Source organism: Netta rufina, assembly GCF_964035555.1.
Source record: "Netta rufina genome assembly, chromosome: 2".
NCBI classification, from domain to species: Eukaryota; Metazoa; Chordata; class Aves; order Anseriformes; family Anatidae; genus Netta; species Netta rufina.
In genome coordinates, this window is record NC_140124.1 from 37,954,469 (window position 1) to 37,973,699 (window position 19,231).

At 35.6% G+C, this 19,231-nt stretch overlaps 1 protein-coding gene across 3 annotated transcripts in view; it reads right to left on the reverse strand.

The window, feature by feature from the left end:
* Positions 1 to 19,231, reverse strand: part of TBC1D5 (TBC1 domain family member 5) — a 319,581-nt gene that overhangs the window by 290,329 nt on the left and 10,021 nt on the right. For 2 of the 3 annotated variants that reach the window (XM_084281761.1, XM_084281759.1), the window contains exon 2: positions 1,797 to 1,858. The gene's annotated coding sequence lies outside the window, so the exon portion shown is untranslated. Of the gene's footprint in view, positions 1 to 750; positions 825 to 1,796; positions 1,859 to 19,231 lie in introns of all 3 variants that reach the window. The other variant, XM_084281760.1, reaches the window with a different exon arrangement.

A 19,231-nucleotide genomic window follows, 5' to 3' on the forward strand; every position in this document is an offset into this window, starting at 1 on the left:
CATGCATAACTTAAGTTCTATAGTGAAACCTGTCTACAGAGGCCATTTCTACTGTATTTCAACAGCATTGAAACTTGAAATGTACAATGCAGCCTTTCCAAGCTGTGTTAAAACTTTAAAGTATATAGTAATTCATTTCAAGTACCAAACACAGAATAAAGGCCATGTTGTGCACACAGCTCCTTTCCACAGGAACTACCTCTTTGCCCACTTCATTACAGCTCTTCCAGCACTATGAAACAGGGCTGCCAGTCACTGTGCTTTCCTACAAAGTGGTTTCAGGCTGCCCAAAGAGGTAGTCAGTGGGAACTGAGCTGAACAGGTAACTTCAGGTGTAAGAGGCTCACAGTTCCTGAAAAAACACATCATTACCATTTACTCCAAGCCCAGTTCTGATCTGAGGCACCTGTTTTAAACTCCATAGAGCCAGTGCTCATATACGCAGGCTGAAATTGTCCCTTATTCTGTTTTAATACATTTACTCAAGCCTCTTCAGAGAAAATGATGACATCTCAGGCCTTTTTAGCTGCCAAAAGAAAGCAAGGCAAAACCAGGCTTCACAACTGAACATGTGCACAAAGAATGATTCTTTGTGAACACAGTATCTGACAGCAGTTTACACACTACAGCACAGAGATCCTAAATTTTAGGAGTTTTTAAATTCCTATGCATGCAAAAAGCACTCTGGGTCAAAAAAAAAAAAAAAAAAAAAAAAGCCTACTCTTCCCCACCTGCCCCCTCGACACATACCTTCTTCTGTGTGTGCCTAAAGACATCATCATCACTCCCCATATCTTTAAACCCTTGCCATGAGAAGCAAGTCTCTATAAAAGATATTAATGTGATTATATTATTTTCTTATTAGAAGTTAAATGTTTTAGTTCAAATATCAAGAGGCTCATTTAAAAAGCATCCATTCTGTCTGGGCAAAAATATCTCAAGTTAACTTTGAGAATAATTAAAGAGTACTTAATAATGGGAAAACAGAACAACTCTGTTTCTACACATTTTATGGCAAACATTTATCTTTGCTCCTTAAAGGTCACCCATTTGATCTTGACACATCTATGAAATAATACAAGCAAAAGCTAAGTAAGTAGAAAAGTGATATTAAGCAATACAAAGCTAAACAAAATTAGTATCTACATGGTAAATTGCTTCATTGAAAACCATCTATGGATTCTGCAAAGAATATACTTTTGCCTTAGAGCTAGTACTTTAATTTTCAAGAACCAAGAAAAAAAAATCAAAACTAGTCAGTAACAATGCAGCGTCGAAAAGCAATAAACTCAAAATTAAGTTATAAATAATTTAAAGCATGTCATGAAGATGTATTAATAATTCATCAGATAAATAATTTACTAAATAATCAAATAAATAAATAATGAAATACATAAATAAATCAGCAAATAAATAATTCTGCAAAATAACCTAAACAATAAGTCACTAAAACAAATGACAAACCTACAAAACTACAATGATTTTCTAAATTCTGATAGTTTTAAATAAACAAATGTATATAAACTAGATCAATCTTTGGTGGATAGAGAAATAGTTTTCACTGCTATTGGTAAATTCCTGATTACACTGCACAAGGATACAATTTTAGATTTTACAAGAGTGCAGTTTTTTCCTTGTAAATTATTAACATGATTGCTACAATACATCCTGCTCTGTATTTTACGTGTAGTCCCTTTATGTAGCTCATTTCCCCCCCCAAAAAAATGAAAATCTCTTTACAACATTCTTAATTCAAGTTGCTTTTTTTTTTTTTTTTTCCTGGGCGCAGTACTTACAATACTGCAATAGCCTTCTTGGTGGTTCTCTTACTATCTTCTGCAAACCTTCAGAAGTTTTGCTGCAGGGGGAAAACAAGTAGAATAACCTTAATTATTACAGATGGTATCTCATTCATTAGTGGATGACAACATTTTATTTGAAAGCACAAGAAAAGCTGTTTCATAATTCTACAAAGCAACTTAATGTGAAACAACCATTACAGTTTGCAGACTACCTAAAGTTTTCAGAAGTCTTTGGTGGAATGAGTTCAAGCAGACTGAGTCCTGTTTCTTGTATTTAAGCTGACACACAATCTGTGCAAACTGGCACTAATTCAGATGTAAAGACAAACCATGAGAAGGACAAAATACTTGGCTGACATCTAATGTTATCCTTGATTTTGGAAGTTCATAGTCCTTGAAAGAATACAGTGAGCCCGTTTACTCTCCACTATCTCGGTACCTTCACAATTTAATTAGAGCCCTGCACTCCAAACCCAATGCCGACACCACAAAGGTCAAAATCCATCCATCTCCCAAACCAGGTTTCACTGTCCACTTATAGTAATGAATACTACTGACGGTCACTATGGTTAAATACATATATATATATATACTGTGTATATATATACATGGTACATATGTATGTATGTCCATATACATATGGTACATATGTATGTATGTATGTACGGTTATATACATATATATAGCTAAGTGGTATTCTGTAAATACAACATTTAAAGAAATGTGCCAGAAATGTAATCACATTATCAATTTTTATCCTTTCTCTTGAAAAAGTTTATTTGCTTCCTTCCATACCACACATTACAAGGAAGTAACAGTTTTGTAAACCATGCCACTGACTGGATTCTTAATCTCTGTACAGGCCAGTAAAACTGAATGAATATGTTAAATCTGAGGTTAACAAACAACAATATATGGTATACACACATCGTTTCTTGCTAGCTGGTTTAAAGGAAATCAGTCAGCAGTGCTGTTTCTGCTGGTAAAATCTCTAATGGTTGATGCAGTTGCTGTATTTCAGCATTTAAAAGCATAAAGGATAATTTACTCTTAAAACTACCTGGGCACATTATATTTAACAAGTCTCAAATTCTCTTTAGGGATTATAATAAGGAAACACTTTGCTTAATCATAAATTTTATATTTATCTTGGCTAAACACCCTCCTTTGGATAGACTGCCATGTTTTGTCAAGAAAAATCAACACAGTGGAAATGAAGTACTTGTTCTGTTGTGTGGTCATTCAAAAGAGTATGTAGAAGTAATGTAAATGTGCACCAGTGCTGCTGATAATTTCACGCTCTCATACACTCATTTCAATTTGCTTTAAAAAAGACTATTCCTCCTGGCTAAATATAGTCATCATGAAAAAGCATACCTCCCCTTTGAGCTAATAACATTGCAAACCCCAAAACACAAGAGTACAAAAAAACTTCCGTATTTTAAGCAATCTCAGACACATTTTTCTCACAATATACATAAATATTTTTTTCCTGAATTGGGACAAACATGAATGTATTCTCTTTTACTTCCCAGATTTCCAGATTTCTATTTAAGCATGGCAATTCCTTTCCACCCCATGCCTGCAAATCCCATCCAGTCCCGGCACACATCCAACATGCCCTAAATCCCCATCTTTTTAAGTAATAGATTGTTGAAAAAGTAGTATATTCCTCCACACATTAAAAGATTTTCAGGATTACTGGGGCACACAATGGCTCAGCAGCGATCCTGAGATTACTCCAGGCTGAAATTTCCTGCAGGAAGTACCACTAAGGCACAGATCAGCTTCATTCAGAAGGCAAATTGGCAGCCTTTGGTAGCAAACTGATTTCTCACTAATGAGTTACAGTAAAGCTAAAACTGTAATTACAGTCACTGATGTCTGAAAAACACATTTTTCCCCCCCCTCTAAAGATTTGCTTAGTTTTCAATTAGTTTAATGTTTAATTTGGGTTTTTAATGTATGGTTCTTGACCTGACCTCCTCACGTAACAAGTTTTTGCCTGAGTTAAAGGGTCTTCATGTTCTGCTCAAACAAACACTTAAAGACAGGACACCTCAGAGAGAAGGTATAACAACCCATGACCTGAGATAGAGCCACATCCCTCTCTATTGCAATCGAATGCAAATTCCATTTCCCACAAGAGGTAAGGACAGAAACTGAATGTGATTCCTTGCCCCTGTTCTGCCCGCTGGTCCTTTTCTCCCCAACCTCCAAACATAATAGAAGTCCCTTTACTTAACAGAGCATGCAAAACACTGCTCAGTGGAAGGCTAAAGCAAAATTCATTTGTATTTTACAGAGCAAGGATGTAAACCAGAAATAGAATAATTGTGTGAGTTCTGTACTCTGCCCAGGCTGAGAAGCCAACTGCTGCAAGAGGGAGACCACATTGCTGGCACTGAAGCTGATTTGGGTAATAATGCAAGGAACTGGTTTGTACCATACACCCAAGAAACAAAAAAATCAAACATTTACAACAGCAAAGTTATAAAAAAGCTCACTTTATTTATAATAATATAATAAATAGCACTGAGCAATAAAATCATCTGCTATTCTCCACCTTTCAACACTGCCATTAACAGTAAGTTACCTAGTTTGCATGTATAAACCACATGAACTGAGATCAGATATTGATGGCTCTTCCCTTTGGGAACTCACAAAATACTTGCTAATGAAACAAAATTTTAGGAAGCGATTACTGCGAAATTTTAAAGTTTAGGACATGAGATTTATTTATGTATTTTTCCTTCATGTTCAGGTGTAGACACATGGGAACAGAGAAAGACTAGACAGATGCACTTAACAAAATTACAGGTATGGCCAGGTACTGACCATTATATTCTGACTCATACTTGAAGGATTCTTTGAATAGTTAAAAGCTATATAAAATATTTTGCATTATTCATGAAAAAAATTTACTCTAATGGATTATTAAATTCAGGAAATAAATAAAATGTAAATCTTTTCCATGCCAGCAGCCTCATTCCTCTGCCACACTCCCTTCCCTCTAGTTATTACAATTAATCTATTAAATACAAAATGATCTGTTTGGACAACTTTACACAAGAAGATACTTTTGTGACTCAGTACCGTACATCATTAAAAATTTTCACTCTATTATCTTACTGATTTTTCTTTTAACATAAAAAGTAACGAAGTGCTCGTGATACACATTAAGTCTAAAAACTGTAAAGGTAACACAGTCTAACAAGCAGTTACGGGATAGCTTTGAGTATGTTCCTAGTAAGAACACTGAATATTTTTTGAAAACTTTTTAAATCAGCTTCTTATGTCTCTTAGTAAAATAACAATTTTAACATATTAAAACATATAGTACAATGTTAAACCCCAAACTAGTGAACCAACTGCTATCAACACAATACATAGCTCATTTGGCTGTCATGATCCACATTTCCTAGCTGATTTTTAGATAAAAACAAGCAGATTACTAGGAAAGGTTTATCTCAAATTCCCACATGTACAGCATGCCACATTAAATATATGCAAATCAACCATTTTCTCCTCTAGTTTTTTTGAGCTGACAACTCGTATGACCCGAAGCCATGGTTAACGATTACAATTATTTGACTTTCATATTTATACAATCAGTCATCAGATATGCATGTTAATTGATTTTAACAGATAGTTTTGTATTCTAATGATCAACTGTAAGCATACATTTTACCAACCTCTTGATTTATAAGAAAATAAAACTTGTAACAGTTTTCACAATTAACCCTTCCTTAGATTGATTTGCAGTATTTATCACAGAGTTCTTCACAATACATTTATATGGAGCTATTCCCAACTATGGGATCTTTCTTTTGATAGCAAATACTGATTTTTTACCTAAAGACACTGTTCTGTTGTGTTGAAAAATGCAATTGCTACACTATTGAAACAATTCTCTATTAATTAGAAATGATGAAACAATTACACGTATAGTTTGAATAAATGGACTGGACAAAGACTTAATTTACAGTTATTTCATATTTACGTATTGAAAAAGAGGGAATAATCTTAAAGTAGCAAAGAAACTTAATCATGTACTTCTTGATTCTAATAAGCCCAGAAATGCCACGTATATGACAGTACAACCTTAAATTTGAGATCCTTATTTCTGAAGTAATGTGCTTTCTGTAGTAATGTTTTAAGGCCAAAGCATTCTTCTGTTGCCATCTCAAAACGTATTAGTGAATTAGTTTTTTTTTTTTACACAGCTGCAAATGATTCTTTACAGTTGAATTTTAACTTCAGATGCCATATTTATTCAAGCATCAAATACAGAACTACAAATTGCACGAGTCTGCACACGAAGGACTACTGCGTAAGTTTATGCAGTGTGTAATCATTACCTTACACAACTGATGGTGGCTGTGCTTTCAAGATATTCACATAAAATAGAGTGGATATTACAACTTACTCTTAGAAGGATCTGATCATGTCTTATTCCACAATTTAGGCCTTAACCTCTGTTGGACTAAAGGCTATGGCTCTAATTTTGGTCAAGGAAGGGCTGCTACATCCCTCTCTTAGTAGATTTTAATTCTGATACAGACATTTTAATTACTGCAACATGCAGAATCTTTCTCTTTTTATATAAATAACTGAACGAGGAGTGGAGTCTATTCATCTTCCATCTAAATGAGCATCGTATACTTCAAGTTCTGCTACCAATCTCTTTTTGGCTCTCTGCTCTAATCAATTTCAAGCGAAATTTATCTATTTTGAGATACATTCCCCAGAACAGAAAGCAGCATGGACATATTATAGCATTCACCTCGGATATATAATGCTGATTCAAGTTCCTGCTATGGTCTCACAGACAGAAGAAACTTAAAGCTGTGTTCATGAACAAGCACATTAACCGCCAAAATACTGTATAATGAACATTTCTGATTTTTAAGAGAAATTAATTTCTTAATTACAGCCTGAAAATAATGAGATAGGTATTAAATATATGATAGGATTCTGTTGCTGTCTTAATGGCTATTTTCCTTAATCTCAGGTCTGGTGTTGTGGCAAATGCTGATAAAGCAAATAAATTATCTTCAGTCTTTCTCTTATTGGGAAACACCTTCTTGGTGTTAAAAGGACCTTGATTTCATGCTGAATGTAATGAAAATGTCTAGGGGCTGCAGAAAGCTGAAATCCATCCCACCCTAACCAGTCTCCCACTACTGCTACAAATATCAAAGCAGAAAGCCCCTGGATTCTTTTTGTAAAATCCAGTACTAGAAGACATCCTCCACCTTGAAGACTGGCTGTGAAGTTCACACTTGTAGACAAGGTAGACCTTACAATAAACAGAAAGGTGAAGCAAAGATCTTAAAGTTAGAGTGAAACTTCAATACCAGAATAAAACAGCAGGAAATAAAAACTATGACAAATATGCTTAAATTAAAATCTATGTTGGATATATATACGCCTTGTGTAAAGATCTAATAAACTCAGAAATAGATGTAACTCCTAGTTTCAAAAAATGATTAGTGTCCGCCGCTTTTCTTTAAATTGACAGTGTTAAAAATTACAAACCTAGTTGTATCAGCTACAGAGGAAAACATGGAAAATTTAACAACTGTGTAAGTATGGGCTTCCTGAGCCAAAGCAGTCCTAGTCTGACTCACAAACACAGCATATTCAAGTTATAATTAATATCAATATTTTCACAAGCTGCCAGAACTTGGATTAAGGGGGAAAAATAAGAAAATAGTAAAATCCTGTTGTTTACAACTTATTGTTTGGGAAAAAAAAGAAAAAAGTATGTTAATTGCTCATCATAAAAAGGCTCAGTGATTAGAAGCAGCACTGACTAACTAACTATTCAGTGTATTTAATAAAAAACAGAAGGAAACGAAGTAGAAAGCAAATTGGTGACAGCGTCTGATGACAACTTTTGCATTACAACTGAGATTACAATAAATTCCAGGGTTAGGGGTTAAATTAAGGCCATGGGTAGAAAGAAGACCAATAAAATGCATTCTGTGAAATGAGGGAAAATCAGAAAATAGCATACCTAGAAAATGTTCAAATGGAAGGCAAGCAGAGGTCATTATGAGTTCAGTGATAATCATGCCAACATCCAGACCACTACAGTCAGTTTGGATCACTGAAACTTAAGGGGATCAAGAAAAAGAGAACTGGAGAAAAAAAATCCAGAAGCTCTACACAAGTGACATCCAACTACCATTGTATAATCTTAGTCAAAGAAATGGAATGGAGATCAATGAAGTATAGGAAACCATTTAGTAGACTGCCTCTGTTGCACGGGAAGATGTTTCTATGTACTATTTTTAATATGTGCTATTTTACAAGTAGAAAATAAGCTTGTAAATGGATACTAAGTTTAACACAACTAGGTAGGTAAATTTAGTGCAACTAGAAAAATATTATTCATTTTAGTATAAAACTATATTAGGCCAAGGGATATCAAGTCCTTGGAAACTTAGGATGTCAAATCATCACTTTCCACTTTCCTTTTGTTTCAGAAGAAGCTGTAAGAAACTGAGGTTGGGACGCTGGCTGAACTCATTTTGTAACCACTGTTATTTATGATTTCAGATCTTAGAAGAGCAAAACATTTATCAGACACTACTGTTTAGAGAAAAATAAAATATATTTTATAGGACTGGACTAAAAATTACAGAATTTGAGAAAAATATCAAGGTTCTTAAAAGCAAGGTGAAGAAGAAAAGGGCAAAAGACGAAGACCTACATGAACTCAAACAGATACAGCCTAGTTTATGGTTGAGTGCCAAGAAGCTGTTTGCAAGAGGAAAAAAGTCTCATCTGAATCACATAACCACAGAACGTCTTGGGTTGGAAAAGACCTTACATATCATCTAGTTCCAGCCATATACATCTAGTCCCTGCCACATACAGGGATGCCATCCACTAGATCAGGTTGCTCAAGGCCTCACAAAAATCTGGCCTTGAATACCTCCAGGGATGGGGCATCTACAGTTTCTCTGGGCAGCCTGTTCCAGTGCCTCACCACTCTCTGAGTCCAGAATTTCCTCCTAACCTCTAATGTGAATCTCCCCTCTTTTAGTTTTAAACCATTCCACCTTGTCCTGTCATCATATGACTGAGCAAAAAGTTGCTATCTTTTTTATAAGCCCCGTTTAAGTATTGAAAAGCTGCAATGGAGTCACCTTGGAGCCTTCTCTTCTTTAGGCTGAGCACCCTCAGCTCTCTCAGCCTGTCTTCATAGGAGAAATATCACTGAATGTCAATTGTCTCACAGATTTGGCACAACTCCATCAGAAGACTACATTCGGTGTCCCTACATTTCATTTCTACTTTCCAGGCTTTAACTATCTGCATCCAAAGGTGCTCCAAATTGCTTAGAAATCATCAAGGATAAGGATTTTCAATTGTCACTGATGTAGAAAACACCGTCTTTATGATATTTAGTTAACTTCATACCAAAAACCTGTAACCTTTTCATAACTCATTGTATAACCCCAACAAAAAAGAAATATGTAATTTATAAGATGGATCAGTTCCATATGGACATGCAAACCCTAGTGAAGGTGCAAGGCATGGAAAGAAAATACTAAAGAGGAGAACAGAAGGTGGAGGAAAGAACCATTGTTCGTGGTGATAACAATATAATCTAATAGAAAAGTCTAAGCGCACACAGGCATCAACTTAAACCAGCCAAATACCATATTTATAGACTCTCAAAATTGCCAGTCTGTGAAATGGAAACCCTTACACAACCTCCATGTTTTATTTCTACCAACACCAGTGACACTACACCTCACTGCATTTTTACAATAATGGCTAAATTTCACTGCACTTACAAACGATAATAAAAAACAGATTAATAAGAATAGCAATAGTTTGCTTGCATAAAACTGACCTGCTACACCTTGATGCTCCCTGCCTACAGCAAAGTGACACATAAATACTGTGTGAGCAGCCAAATATCTCTTCTGACATGCACAGACTACTTAGGAGACAGTCAATGTCACTGGAAGAACTATTACTTGTGGCATGCAATTGGACAGAAAGAAACTTCAATGATAATAAACAGAAAAAAGAAAAAGGGTGTGCAGCTTCTTGTAGAACAAGTAAACATTTCAAACAGAGTTAAGTTAGTGAATGCAAACCACAGCAGAAAAGTGCTGCAAATTTCAACCGTGTTAGTGGATAGATTAATTTAGGGAAGAGGACATAAGCATCGCCAACGCAGAACAAAATTGCTGGGTTTTATTTTAAACACGCTTAAACTCATTCTTTAACATTTAAGTTTAAATGTTGATTTTATTCTGTGCATTTTCCATTGCTTGCCACCTGAAGTTGGAGATCCAAACGTCAAGAATAGCACATTTGCAATGCTGAGTTGTACGAACATCATCCTAACTATAGCAGTTCAATTTCAACAAATTTCTCTGGGTTTTTGCATATCGCTGAATAAACGACTCTGGAATTAACTTACTTTTCTTGGAGGCATTATATAAGATTATTCCTTAGTCTCCTCCTCTTTGATTTAGTATACCTCTTAAGATAATTTATTAATGTTTTGGATATCTCATTCATCATCCATTATTACTGGTGTCGTAAATTAGAGGAATGGAACAAAGCACTGTACTATACATATTTTCCATATTCATCAATAAAATAACCACCTATGTTAGGAAATAATGTACAAAAGAAGTTGGTTTATCCACTAGAGTGAGACTGGTAACCCTTTATTTTTTAAAAATATCCTTAAACCTGCAAGCAGATCATTAGATTTACAGTAAAATATGTTGTTAGTGAAGTAAAAATCACTAAAAATTACCATTAAATATGAGAGGACAGAAATACCTAGTCTGCAAAAAACAAAAGTACACACCAGAAATTGCTATGTCCTGAAAGTTACTCAAACAAATTAGAAGGTCAATGAATACCTTATACGGTATTGCATTGCACGAAAAAAAATGAATGAATCATTCAAAACACTGTAATTTTGCCAGCATAATACAAGACAGTAGAACAAGCAGGAAAGATTCGACTAGAAGAAATTTAAATACTGGCATCATTTCTCTAAAAGCCTGCCATATTATTTCTCAGAAGACAAGTTACCTAAACCAGTGGTATTTTTTTTTTTTTTAATTAACACTATCCCAACACAAAGGACATTGGAAAAGATGACTGTAAAGATTTCAGAATATTCAGAAGATAATGACCACTAATAGCAATCCTTGTTAGTATGTTACATAGCAATATACTATGCTATATAAAGTACTTGAAGGAATACAGAATTCATGTTAAGATATTAACTATTGAGTTAACAAGAACATGATGCCTGTATTAAATTACACCCTTGAATTACGTTTGAAAATTGAAAAATTCACATTCTGTTATTTTAGACAAAGACTCAGTTGATTTATTTTGTACACATTCACTGTTTACTTCACTTTAAATAAAAAAATCAGGTAAATGAGTATTTTACATGATGGAACAGTACTGCACTCACCTCTTCTCTAAATGTAATATGACAAAGTTTGAGCCAAGTCTAGTAATTCATTAATGGAACCAGATACAAAAGAATGTATGCTCTTTTACTAAAAGAGGAAAAAAGACTGAACATGTTGGATTTAAGGTGGGTGAAAACCTTCAGAGACTAGCACCTGTGCATGTGATTTCTACACAGGGAAGAAAAAGCTGTTATTTTTTCTTCTTTAGGCATTACAGATTAGGTATTCCAGATTCCCCCAGGAGTTGAAACCAACAAAATAACTATTTCCAACTAAATAAAAACTCCTTTCATTGTGTCACCTATACATCAGGACCCTCCCTCTTTCCCATACAGAATCTTCTGTGAATACAGAGCTACTTTTAGTAGCTCTATGATTAATATGATTAACAAAATATATCCATACCAATACATTTTAATGCTAATTCAACTAAATATATAAGATGCATTTTTCCTTTACTTTGGTTAATTATTAACAAATCTGTTTAATGAACTATGTATGACACTTTCCTATAGTTTCAATTACCACAGGAATGCAACTTTTGTTACTCTCTAGTTTGATCAACACTTGGCCATGACCACGATACTCGTTATTCAATCTATAACAGCAGCTTGCAATCAAAGAGAACCCCTTGCACTAAGGTGTACGTGGTTTGAGGATTCACATAACGTGGAGGAACCAGTCCCTTCACTGCTTGAGAGCAGCCATTTGCTCTCTCACTCTTGTCTCTGCTTCACGTTGTATCAAATGTGCATCGTCAGGGAAACACTGAGATTTATTCTTTCCCGTGATGATCAAGATAATCACCCAGCATGTGGGTTCCTTGCATTCCATTTTTAGCCTCAGTGAATTTCTCATATCTGCAACAGAAAACCATATTAGACAGGACAGACATGCATATCATACCCCACATTTCCAGCAGTAGTCTAAGGGGTACAAGATAGTTCTCTGTTGCAAGAAGGACTTTATTGAATCTGTTTTTTCCATGGCCCTTTGGAGTGCTCTAGCCCCTCAGGTAGTAGCTAAAAATAAATAAATAAATAAATAAATAAATAAAATAAAGTCCTTAACAATGGCACCTTTATTCAGTCCTGCAAGAGTTTTGGCAATTTAGCGTTTCCAAACCATCTGATTTTTTTTTCCTACCTTACCTTTTGATCATTGAGTGGATAATGTATGTTGGCATGGAATTGTTCACAGAACCTCAGTCAAGGAACATACCCCGCTGATTTACCCAAGATTCACTCCAGCATATTAATCTTGAGAGGCATGGGAAAGGGTTCATCTCTTCCTCATGCTAAATAGTTTACTTTCTTGTACAAATTTAACAACAAAACCTAAGTGAAGGCTAACCAAAACTGCTCTAAGCAGGCAGGGAACCTATGCTCCAATCTGAGTATGTCATTTCACTTGTTAACGAGAGACATTAACATTAATTAATGACTGTGTGAAAGCACTGAAAAATCATGGAAATAATGCTTCAACTTACCCCATATTCATTTTGAAATACAAGCGGCAAATTTCCTTAAACTTATGCCAACATAACTTTCCTTTAATTCTTTTTACTTCCAGGCCTGCTGAAAATGTCATCAATGCACAATAAATTATTTCGTGACTCTAAAGCATTTACTGAGAAGCAAATGAAAATAAAGCTTGTTTGATTAGAACATGGAATAGAAACCAATAGAATTTAAAACAAAAACAAAAACTTTTGCATTAAAGGTTCTTGAAGACATACTATCCTGTCTTCTTTTTAACATCACTGACGTAGGAGGCCTCAGATGTTTATATGCCTGCTAGACAGGATCAATTCCCCTAAATGTTGACACTTAAGGGAATCCATTATGTTCTCTATTCTCACCATTGCAATGTTCTCTAATCACAGACAGCACGTGAAATTGAAACATAGGCTTCTCAGCAACATCCTATCTTCTAAACCTTGCTGGGTACCTATACCATATGTATGACAGACGCGTATTTTTAAGCCCCATGTATGAGAACAAATGCCTCTGAATGAGAATGTGGTAACATATGGTGACGGATAGGAAAATTAGGAAACCAGTGGCAAAAAAATTGAGCAAAAGAAAAAAAAATAAGCTCAAATATTCTTGGGACAGTGGTGAAAGTAGAGAAGAGATGGGTGTATGGAGTAAGAGATCTACTAACCCTTTCTGTATTAATGTTTAATTGAAAGTACATGGGAACCTGCAACTACCTAACACTCTTATCAGTAAAAAAGGCCCAGCAGGACATCCAAAATAAGTGGCTATTAAGTAGTCTTAGGACTACTAAAGGAGGTGGTATCCTAAAGCAAGCAGAGAGGTAACAGCAGATGGCAGAAACTGGTATTATCTGGTGTGAAAATGTACTCCTCCATACGGGGCGGTGATACTCATTTTCCCCCAATGCAACTACAAGTAGAGCAACGAAGCTCACTAAAACTGTATGATTTAATAACTATTAGACCAATACTGTTAAACTCAGAATCCACTGGAAACGTACTACAAATTGTCTCAAAGAAATAGGGCTTGTTTACTCCTCATTACAATGTCAGGGAGCCAAAGAGTTGATCTTGAACAACAAAAGCCTGACAGAAGAAAACGCCGCCAGCACTGTCAGACACATGGAAGAGAAAGTCAAGGCTCAAATGATTGTGTTGATCTTTGACTAAAACTATAAAACAAGTCAGTTTCTTCAAAGCCAAACACAGAACTGCAGCCAACAATAAGGAATCCCTGAGCTTTTTTCACACAATGAATTTTTTGATGTTTTAAGCTTTTGGGATTTTTAATCACGCTTGCTTTAGCAAGGCAGATGTCTATGACCCAGACCCAAAACAACTATAAGCCTGGTTTTCCTGACTAATCTTATTTTTCCTACTGTCACCTAAATTCCAGGACCAAGACTTATTAAATAGGTAATGTAAAGTTTAACTAACTTTTCACCAAATTTTTCTTCCCCTGTCTAATTTGAACAATTGTTCAGATTTGTTCATTAGCTGAACTCCAAGATATCCATATGTTATTATTCCCAAGGAAATTGGAGTGCTACTTTCAAGACTTGACACAGATCTGGATCTAAAACTCATCCCACTAGAAGACTAACGCATGCTTAACATACATGATTTTATGGTCTTAATTCAAAATAAAGGTAATTAAAAACATCCATATTTTCTGTTTAAAAGCTATCCTTATTTATCCTTCCCAACTCCTGATTCTCAGCATTGCCTCTACTGGCCTACGTAATTCTGCCTATCCTTACTTCATAAGGAACTCAAAACAATAGTTTAAGAAGAAAAAAATCCTACATTAACTAAACCCTTTTCAGTGTATCTTACAGTGTAATTTTACAGTATATTTATAAGCTTTCTGTTGCTGCTCATTAAAAACCAGATTCAAAGCTTACTATTTAGATATGACCTTATTTGAAATAAAATTTTAACCCAGATCAAGTGAAGTAACATGAGCATACTGCAGGCATCATAACCAATACAGAAAAGTAACAGCAGAAAAAAAAAAAGAAAAAAAAAAAAAAGAATAGAAACAGAGGTACAAACAATGGACAGAAAAAAGTTGAACTTAACTGGCTGGTGCATACCCTCTTCTTCCCACCTCTCACTTCCAGTAAATTTATCTTGCTTATAATTATACTGCTCAGTTCAAGCTTGTTTAGCTGAAGATTTTTCCATCACAGAAGTCAACAGAGAAGCTGCTCCTGATTCATGGGTACTGACCAATTTTGTTTCCCAGAACAAACATTAAGCTGCCAGAAGCCTAGGACTTCAACATTTGACTTCGGGAACTAAGTGCTTACTCAGCAGGCATCCAGAAGTGTATGGTTCGACGTACAGCAAAAACATGGGTGACCAAAAGAAACTTCCTCTGAACCATCAGATCAATTAATTTCCTTAACAGTGACAAATGCCTTCAGAACAGCAACACACAACAACAAAAGTCTTCTAAAATTCTTCTAAAAAGACAAAGAATATATGCTGTAATGAATTATGTTTTAAAAAATAAACTGCACTGAAGTAGTTCTCCCTACTACTATTAAAGATGTTTTCAGTATTGTACAGTTACACATACAATACCTCAGAGTAAACTAATTTCACAAAATTATATGCTGGCCAGAAAGAAAGGGCGTTATTTTATTTACTATTTATGGGCTATTTGTCTGGAGTGTTTACAACGACAAATATTCATTTCATTTTAATCTTAAATTTCCTCAAAGAGTGTAACACTTATCACAAAAAGAAGATAGCTTAAATAATTAAATCAGTTAAAGCTCAAAATCTAAACGTGAAGCCAAGTCAAACATAAACAGCAGGAATAATGCCCATGTGAGTTTTATACAGTGTACTTCCCAATCTCCTGTACTTTTACTAATGTAAAATACATCAGCTTAGACAGTGTAATCTTAATGTTCTTTAACTTTTTTGATTATGAGGTATTACCTCCAGGATCAAAAGAGGTGCACTGTGAATACAAATTTCACATGATCTTCAACTTCAAAAGAAGCCTGCTCCAGTTGGATTTTCTAGGCACACAAGATATCATGAAGATTACATCATCCAAGGTTTACCAAGATAGTTGTACGTTTACTTACTAGACTGGGTCAACACTCAATAACCCTGGTTAGCCATTCACCCTTCTTTATTCCACATGCTGGACTAGAGAGAATCCTAGAACAAAAATCCTCAGTTCACTGCCTGTAAACCACATCAAGTGAGTGAGCTAAAGAACTAAAAATAAGCAAGAGTAGAAGTTTTTTATAAATCCAAATCTAATTTACTTTTACTCTGCATATTTCAAAACTTTGTTGTGTTCTCGTGGTCTGACACTGAGAATGAATCGCTTCACTTGCTCTAATAATAGTCCATCTGCCATAACATTGCCTTAATGCACAAACCAGTCACTGAGGCTAGCGATGCTGACCAGATGACCTTTAGTAAATACAGTCCATCAGATATTTCTCATTTAAGGCAGACTAAGTCAGCACTACAGGTGTGTAGAAGAAAGCCCCCCTGGTGCATTGTCACAGAATAGTTATTCTCGCCTTTTTCCCCCCTCTTGTTTTTGCACATTCTGATACAGTTCTAGGAATGGCAGCTGTTTTCTGGCCAGAATGCTCTGGATGCACTCTTAGGATCAAGATTCATTGAAAGAGAAGACATAATTTGTTTAAAATACCATGTTTATATTTAAGGCTTATGAATCTAATCTAGAATTCCGAACTACTTTACACAGCACCTTTTACATTGACTAGACACCAACAATCTCCCTGTACCTCCTATAGTATAATGAAAGAGACGAAGAGATGTAAATTTAAAAAAATTACCTTTTTTGTTCATTAGAGAATAAGGGAACAGGTGGTATTTCAAGACCTCATTTCATGAATGTCAGAACCAAGACAGACTTGGTGACACAAGCATATATGTCATGGTCCACAACTGTTGAAGGCTCAAAGATGCGCGATACCATGCACGAACTTTTCAATTAAAGACCAAGTAGAGTCTTGTCTTTCATAGTAAGAAAATCATTATCACTTGGCCTCATACAAGCCTTAGAGAATACAAAAAATTGTGAGGATCAGATGTGTAAGGAGAAAAATCAGAGAAAAAAAAGAATTCAATTAAGAGATGAACGTGATCGGACGACATCCAGCAAAACAAAACAAACAAATAAAAAAGTGTTTTAAGAAAGGCAGAGGTGATTACCTCAGGCTTCATTGCACCCAGTCAGCAGACTCTAACCATTCAGATGCAGTCATTCAATGTTCAGTACAACATTTGGTTTTATTTGCTTACTTTTGGTGACAGACATTTCCTTTTTATACTGCCTACTAAATGTCACTTGGTGCAGTTTGACAAGGTTTATAAGGCAGCAGAGATTGAGAAACCCCACGTGGTCACTAGTCACTCCCCCAGCCCATCCTGTTATTACACAAGGGCATTTCAAATGAAAGTTTAATTGGGCATAAAAATTAAAGCATAGCTTTAATCTCACCTCACCACAGTCATTCCCTCTAGACCCAGAGAAGATAGATCTCTGCCACTCCACCACCAAGGTGCAACTGAGTTGCTAACAAGGGGCAACTATTCCAGACCTCATGCCAGATCTCTTTTCTTAGTGAGGCCACAGTGAAAATCTCCTCCAGAGACCAGGTTGGCTGAGGATAGATGGAGTTTGGGTGAGGTTTGTGTTTTGTTTCTTTGTTTTCCTTATAATATTAGTAAAATCACCAGTCCTTCAAACACTATTGTAACATATATGCCCATGGATGCAGGAATACCCCTGCATCATCCTGTGAAGTCCATGACCACGTGTCAGAGATGATAAGAGTTTACACAAGCAGTTGAACTTGGAGCTCTGCCTGTAAGACAGTCTTCAGAAACGCTAAGGAGCTGGATGGCAGGGCTCAAGCTCTGACAGGAGGGGATCAAAGCAAAGGTCCAGGGTGGAAAGATCTTCTCTTTTACCTTTGCAAGATGACAGACATCATTAAACATTTTTCCATTTGTTTACATGTATATGTGATTAGAAGGCCTGCTTGCATTTCAATTCCATTTCACTGTCTGCCACCCTTTACTCGTGTCTTCAAGTCAATATACCATAATGGCAGCACAGGTTTTGAGCGGAATTGACAGCAGAACATAGCTTCAGCCTCGGAAAAGGCAAATATCAAATAGAAGCGAAAATATTTTGAAACATTCTGTCAAGACAGGGAAAGTGTAAAAATGCAGCTCAAGAGTTACAAGTAAGAGGTTAGCATATCAAAAGGGACTGCACAGAAAGCCACAGTACCCTCAGTAGATGCTGCAGACACAGCACTGAATCATTAGAAACCCATTACTAGCTGCTCGAACAGATTTCTGCCTTTGACACTTATTTTGGCTCCTTTAAAGCTAAGAAAAATTAACAACAATAAAATTGGCATAACCGTAACATTTCACCAAGCAAAATTCTTAACTGTAGACAGGAATTAGTCTCAAGTCAACTGGCAGTTCATTTACTGCTGTCAGTTCCGGATCCTTTTCAATGATGAAATCATTGCAAAGTAGCTCAGGACTTTGAAAACTAAATTCTATCACGTTGAAAAAAATGAAACTGCTACCCAACCTTCATTTACTCTGAAGTTAATCTAAAAAATAATTGTAGAAGTTGTCTGACTGAGAAGCATGAGTTGAAATGTAATACTAGCAACCCAGAGCGTTGCTGGAAACGCGAGTCCTTTTTTAAGATGGGAAAGTACAGATAGTGAAAAGCACATCAGAAGCAGTGTCAACTTAAGATTATGTACTACTGAAGAGATTTTTCTTTCTTGTGCAAACTGAACATTTGAGAAAAATGAGAAATTCTTGACTGCTATTTCCTCTCTCAGTATCACATACACCTTGGCACCATTTTCATCACACAGGTTCAAAATGAGGAGGTGATCTTCCTCAACTCCTCTTCATCTTCAAATATATTCACATCTCATCTGAAGCTTTGTTCATGTTTTTGAACAAGAATTATATAGGTAAGATTCAACCTGCCTACACACCTAAAATTATCATTTTTCCCACCCCTCCCAACCTACAATCCAGCTTACCTCCCAGTGAAGCCATGCAGTGTGCAACCACTAAAATACTCATCTTACTGGTTGCCAAAGTCTTTAATAACTGCACACCATCTTTACTGATTGTGTCTCTCATCAGCCATTTTACATTATTCTTTTTGTTCAAAACTTTATCATTGCATAGTATCTTACAATAGTCCAGGAAGAACTCAGTTAAAAGTCTATTTCTTCCATTATTCCCACAGATGAAGTTATTCAATACAATCTGCCTCAGTATTTAAGACTGTACCTTTACTGGCAGTACATTAATTCTTCCTTGCCTACATTTCCTTTCTTGTAAGCAGCTGTGTGGTGCTTACTGTGATTAACCTACAACACTACGTTACCATGACTTCT